The sequence below is a fragment of the Rhincodon typus genome, chromosome 13, assembly GCF_021869965.1.
Source record: "Rhincodon typus isolate 14 chromosome 13, sRhiTyp1.1, whole genome shotgun sequence".
NCBI classification, from domain to species: Eukaryota; Metazoa; Chordata; class Chondrichthyes; order Orectolobiformes; family Rhincodontidae; genus Rhincodon; species Rhincodon typus.
Genome location: NC_063344.1, coordinates 5,744,361 through 5,750,753, shown reverse-complemented (window position 1 = coordinate 5,750,753; position 6,393 = coordinate 5,744,361).

The following is a 6,393-nucleotide window of genomic DNA, read 5'->3' as shown; positions in this document are numbered from 1 at the left end:
AATCAGCTCATCTCCGGGACATTACTGCAACAGTTCCTCAGGGTCATGTCCTCAGCCCAACCACAGTTTCATAAATGACCTTCCCTCCATCGTAAGGTGATAGTGGGGATGTCGGGCATGATTTAGCTCCATTCAGGACTCCTCAGATACCAAAACAATCTGTGCCTGTATGCAGCAAGGCCTGGACAATATCTAGACTTGAGTTAATAATTAGCAGGTAATATTCGCAGAACAGAATTACCAGGCAATGACCATCTCCAAGAAGAGAGAATCTAACCATTGCCTCTTGAAATATAACAGAATTACCATCACTAAACTACCTGGGGTCACCATTGACCAAATACTGAACTGGGTCGGCCATATTGAATGAAGTGGTTACAAGAGCAGGTCTGAAGCAAGTCACTCACCTCTTGACTCCCCAGAGCCTGTCCACCACATACAAGGCACAAGTCAGGAGTGTGATGGAATGCTCCTATTGTGTAGATGGGGGCAGCTCCAACAACACTGAAGAAGCTTAACACTATCCAGGACAAAGCAGCCCCCGCTTGATTGGTACCATGTCCACTGTTTTCAATATTCACTCCTTTCACCACTGACACACAGTAACAGCAGCGTGTATAATCCTCAAGATGCACTGCAGAAATTCACCAAGGCTCTTCAGACAGCACCTTCCAAACCCATCACTACTTCCTTCAACAAGGACAAGGGCAGCAGATACATGGGAACACCACCCCCTGCAAGTTCCTTCCCAAGCCACTCACCACCCTGACTTCGAAATATATTGCCGTTCTTTCAGTGTCAAAATCCTGGAACTTCTTCCCTAGCTCTAACTTACCCTCAAAGAATTGAGAGGTATCTTTGCATCCCAAGACTTCAGCTGTCCAAACAGGCAACTCATCACCACCTTTTCCAGGCATTTAGGGATGAGCAATAAACGCTGGCCCAACCAGAGACATCCAAATACCATGAATGGATGTAAAATATATTCTGTATCCTGTTTCTTGTTTGCATAACATATTTCTAAGAATAATAAGGTTCTGACCCTGAGAATGTGTGGAAGAAGTGGTGGTGGTTGTTAAAAGTAAGAACTTGATTTTACTTTGATTAAAGGAGATCTGGAAACATTATTGACCTGAAATTAAAGAAAAAATGGGCCATTAGGACTGCTGGCTAATTTTGCCCAGTCTCCTTTGATCCTGCAACATGCCGAGTAGCTGCCAGGCATTTTGTTTTCCCTGTAACTGGGTAATAATGCCAGGTAAGAGCCACAGAGAAACACAGTGTTAAAGACAGTTGATGCAAGGCCAAAAATGTGCAATAAGAAACTTGCAACTTTTGCTTCGGTGCCCTGTAATTCTATAAATAGCTTGTTAAACTCTTCCAGTTACAGAGATTTTATTCAAAATGGGCCATTAGTACAGAACTGTGTGAAAATCAGTGAAATATTCATGAGCCACAGGCAGAAAGAAATGTATTTTTGCCCCAATGAACAGTGTGCAGAAGAGATTTCCACAAGATGATTAGCAGTGTGCTGATTAATCCTAAACAAAGAAGCTGGCATATGTTTTGTTCAGAGCACATTTGAAGTTTGTGGACTTTAAAATATAGAGAGAAAGAATTAAAGGCTTCAGGGAAAATGATGGTTCTGTACTTCTGAGACTGGACAATTCTAATTGCAAATCAGCTGGTCAAATTGGAATTAACATTTTCAACTTGCTAACTTGTTACACTTGTAGGTAATGGATCATTTATGAATGTGTAAAGTTTTGTGAAATTATGTTGAATCTTCCCTCAGGATATTAAGTAATTGGAGTACTAAAGAAAATGGTGCCGGATCTGAGGAAACCTGCGTGAAAATTACCTTTTTGCGGTGTTTGGTGCTTTTTTTATCTTACACAATCAATTGTTTCAAAATTATTGCCAATAAATTTATTTCTCCAAAGTAAAAAATTGATGAACTATAGGCCACTAAGACGCCCAATGGGATTCATGTTTTACCTTTCCCTCAAGTGAGGATTCTTCACCATCACCTCCCCACACCCCCCAACACCCACCCACACCCCCCCCGACATTAAGGTTCACAAGACCCTTAACTACCTATTGCCCTCATTCCCTTTTCCTCCCTCCCAGAACCACATCCTCACCTTCCCATCTCACTAGTCTCTAGATTCGAAGGCTTGTTCTCCACCATAGAATCCCTACAGTGTGGAAGCAGGCCATTCAGCCCATCAAGTCCTCACCAACCTTACAAACAGCGTCTCACCCACACCCACCCACCCTATCCTGTAACCCTGCATTTCCCATGGCCGATCTACCTAACCTGCACATCTTTGGACTGTGCGAGGAAACCGGAGCACCCGGAGGAAACCCACGCAGACACGGGGAGAATGTGCAAACTCCACACAATAAGCTGCCTGAGGGTGAACTTGAACCCGGGTCCCTGGTGCTGTGAGGCAGCAGCGCTAACCACTGAGCCATCGTGCCTCCCCAACTTTCAGACTATTTCCACCAACTGCAGAAGGTTACCGCCGCCAAACACACTTTTCCTTCCAACAGAAAAAAACAAAGAAGCTGGAGATCTGAAACAGAAACAGAAGCTGCTGGAGTAAAGCGGCAAGTCTAGCAGCATCTGTGGAGAGAGAAACAGAATTAACATTTTGGGTCCAATTCTGAAGAAGGGTCACATCTTCACTTGCTTTGTCCTGTTAACGTTCTCCTTTGTGACACACTGGCCCATTCCTCTATCATATTATACAGTAATATATTCCCCTCCTACAGCACCTTTCCACACAGTCACAAAAGGTGTCAATCTTGCCCTTTTACTTCCTCCCTCCCCACTGTTCAAAGCCCCAAACATTTGTTTCTGGTGAAGCAGTAATTTACTTCATTCTAGTCCACTGTACCCTGTGGTATCTTCCATACAGTGGAGACTAAATGCAGGTAGAATGAGCGCTTTGCAGTCCACATTATGTCCCTGACCTACATTCCTAGCCAATTCAATACAGCACATTGATCTCACACATACATCTCTGTCCTGTCCTTCTGCAGTATTCCTGTGAAGCCCAGTACAATATGGAGAACAGCACCTCAGTTTTTGATTAGGCACTCCACAGGTTTTTGGACTCAACATCGAATTCAGCAACTCCCAATCGTGAACTCTCTCCTCCGTTTTGATATTTTGTCCATCAAACACCTTTGCCTTGTTTTCGTGTTTTTGCTTTCAATCAGAGTTGACCTTTTCTTCTTTATCGACATCTCACCTGGACCCAATGCTTTTTTTGTTTCACTACAACTATTACCACACCTTTGCTTTACTGTATAGAAACTTTGATCTCTAACCTTCACCCTTTAACCTTGCCATGACCTTGCCTTTAGCTGCAGTTGTCCCTCTCCCTTTCTAAATACAAAGGTTGCATTTAATGGCTCTTGTGTCATAGCAATAGTGCTGACTGTCTTCATATTGGACTCAAAACATTAACACTTTCTCTCTCTGCAGATGTTGTTGAGATTTTCTGGCACATTCTGTTTTCAGTCAGAGAGATCTACAGCACATTAAAAGGCCCTTTGGCCTACTGTGCCAGTCAAAACTGACTATCTAACTATTCTAATCCTGTTTTCTAACATGTGGCCCATAGCCGTGTATGTCGTGTCATCAAGTACACGTTTAAATACTTTCTCTATATTTTAACGGTTTCTGCCTCTATCCCACTTACGGGCAGTGAGTTCCAGATTCCCACCACCCTCTGAGTGAAAAAGGTTTCCTTCATATATCCTCTAAACCTTTTGCCCCATTCCCTTAAATGTACGCCTCTTGGTCATTGATCCCTCTACCAAGTTCCTTCATATCTGCCCGTCTATGCCCCTATAATTTTATACGTCTTAATCAAGTCCCCCACCTCAGTCTCCTGTGCTCTAAGGGAAACACCTCCAGTCCGTCCAATCTCTCTTCATCCCAAGTAACATTCTGGCAAATCTCCTCTGCACCATCTCTAGTGCAGCCACATCCCTACTATATTGTGGATTCCAGAAATGCATTCAGTATTCCAGCTGTGGCCTAACCAATGGCTCCAGCATAACCTGCGTCCTCTGAAACTCCATGCCTCAGCTAATAAAGGCAATTATCGCATGTGCCTTCCTAACAGTTTATCCACTTGCCCTGATACCTCAAGGGACAAGGTCGCTCTGAACCTGGGTGCTTCCCAGGGTCCTACTGTTCATCTTGTATTCCATTGCCTTGTTTGTCCTCCCCAGTTGAATCTCTCATCATCTTTGTCATCAAGAATCTATCTACCTCTACTTTAAAATATTTAAAGATTCTGCATACACTGCCTTTAGATGAAGGGAATTCTAACGAATGACCATGGTGGTCTGGGAGACGGAATGGGCTGGCATAGTTTCGGCACAGGGAGTGTGGAAGTGTGAGAGATGAGGGCTTGTTTTGATTCCTTGCAGTTTAAAGTAAAAACCCAACCAAAGGCAGGTCACCTCGCCAGCCCCCACAAGGGACAACTTCCACACTGCTTCCAGAGCTTCACAGCACAATTCCCAGAAATCCCAGCTCCCCCCCGCCGCCTCCACTCCTAAAAGGAAAATCCAACTTTCTCCCAGGACAGGTTAGCAGAGCAGGAGAATCTCCTGACCTGGAAGTGAAACATAGAAATAGGAGCAGATGTAGGCCATTCGATCCCTTGAGCCTGCTCCCCCATTCAATGGCTGATCATTGAGCTCAATACCTGAATCCCATCGTCCTCCCATAATTCCTCGATCCCTTTAGCCACAAGAGCTTTATCTACCTCTTCCTTGAAAATACAAAATGTTTTGGCCTCGACCTTTCTCTGTGCTAGTGAATTCTACAGGCTCCCCACTCTCTGGGTGAAGAAATTTTTCCTCATCTCAGCCCTAAATGTTCCAACCCTGTATCCTTAGACTGTGAACCCCTGGTTCTGGACTCGTCAGGCATTGGGAGCATCCTTCCTGCGTTTACCCTGTCTAATCCTGTTAAAGTTCTGTAGGTTTCTTTGAGATCCCCATCATCCTTCTGAACTCCAGTGAATACAAGCCTGACCAACTCAGTCTCTCTTCATACGTTAGACCTGCCGTCCCAGGAATCCAAAGGCTGAGGTTGATTACGAAACTGTACCAAACATTTTTACAATATTGATAGATGAGCATTTCCTGGGTCTGAGCCCAGACAGCGCAAGATCACCGAAAGATAAAACAAAGAGAAACTGCTGGAGAAACTCAGCAGGCCAGAGAGAGAGAGAGAGAGACAGAAACAGAGTTAGCAATTCGAGTCTGGTGATCATTTTCTCTGATCCAAGATCACAGCTCGTGTCGAAACGTGGATGGGCCAGAATGAAAACAAATATGGAAATCTATCTGCTTTACCTCTACTGCTTGTGGGTCCATTTACCAGCAGTCACTGTGACCTGCCTCACTTTCCTTGGTTTATTACGTTCGCGCAATCCAATTAGAAAATCAGACAGTTCCAAGAGAATGTCCATTGCATTTTCGTGTTGCCCACTGCTCTTTTAACATTGACACTGATGTTGTAAGCCCAGTTGTAAAGCCTCAGTAATTGTGGCATTGCTCAGGGAAGCATGGTAGCACCAAGTAACTCTTAGCAAAGCCAGGAGTATAAAGGTCCTGCTGCATTTACTGGCTGGACTTCACTAAAATGGTTTGCTTCCATCTCCTATCCAACCAGCTGGACAAATCTACAGAAAGCCAGCGACAGGAGGCCATGGGGACAGCACGCACAAAGGGAGCAAAAGTTGATGGGAGGTTGCCAACCACAGGAGGAGGAGGGAGAGGAGAGAGCTGTGAGAACCAGGGAACAAGGATTCCAAATTTATGCTGCATTGGTTGAACGCCGCTTGTAGCGCTGTGAACAGATCTGGGTACCACACCGTCAGAAGGCTGAATGGTCCTGGGAGGGAGTACAAATGTGCATTTACAAGAACACTACCTGGACTTCCAGGGTTAAGACTTGAGGACAGCCTGTACAAATTAGGCCTGTTTTCTCTAGAATTCAGCAGGTTAAGGGTTGACCTGATTGGAGTCTTCAAGATACTAATGGAAAAAGTCAAAGTTTGATAAAGATAAACTATTTCCACTGGTTGCATATTTGAGAAGTAGGGTACATGGTTAAGCAATGGGATATGGGCCAAAGGCGGGCTTAGGGAATTAGGCCACAGATCAGCCATGATCTCAGTGGATGGTGGAACAGAAACGAGGGGCTGAATGACCTACTCTTATTCGTATGTGACCAGCACTGGTGAGGCCGAAGGCCTATTTGAGAGATCAGGGAGCACTCCTGCTTCTCCTGGGTTATGAAAAGTTCTATAAAAGGCCCGAATAGGCATTCCTGCCTCCCAATCACTGCCAAACTTT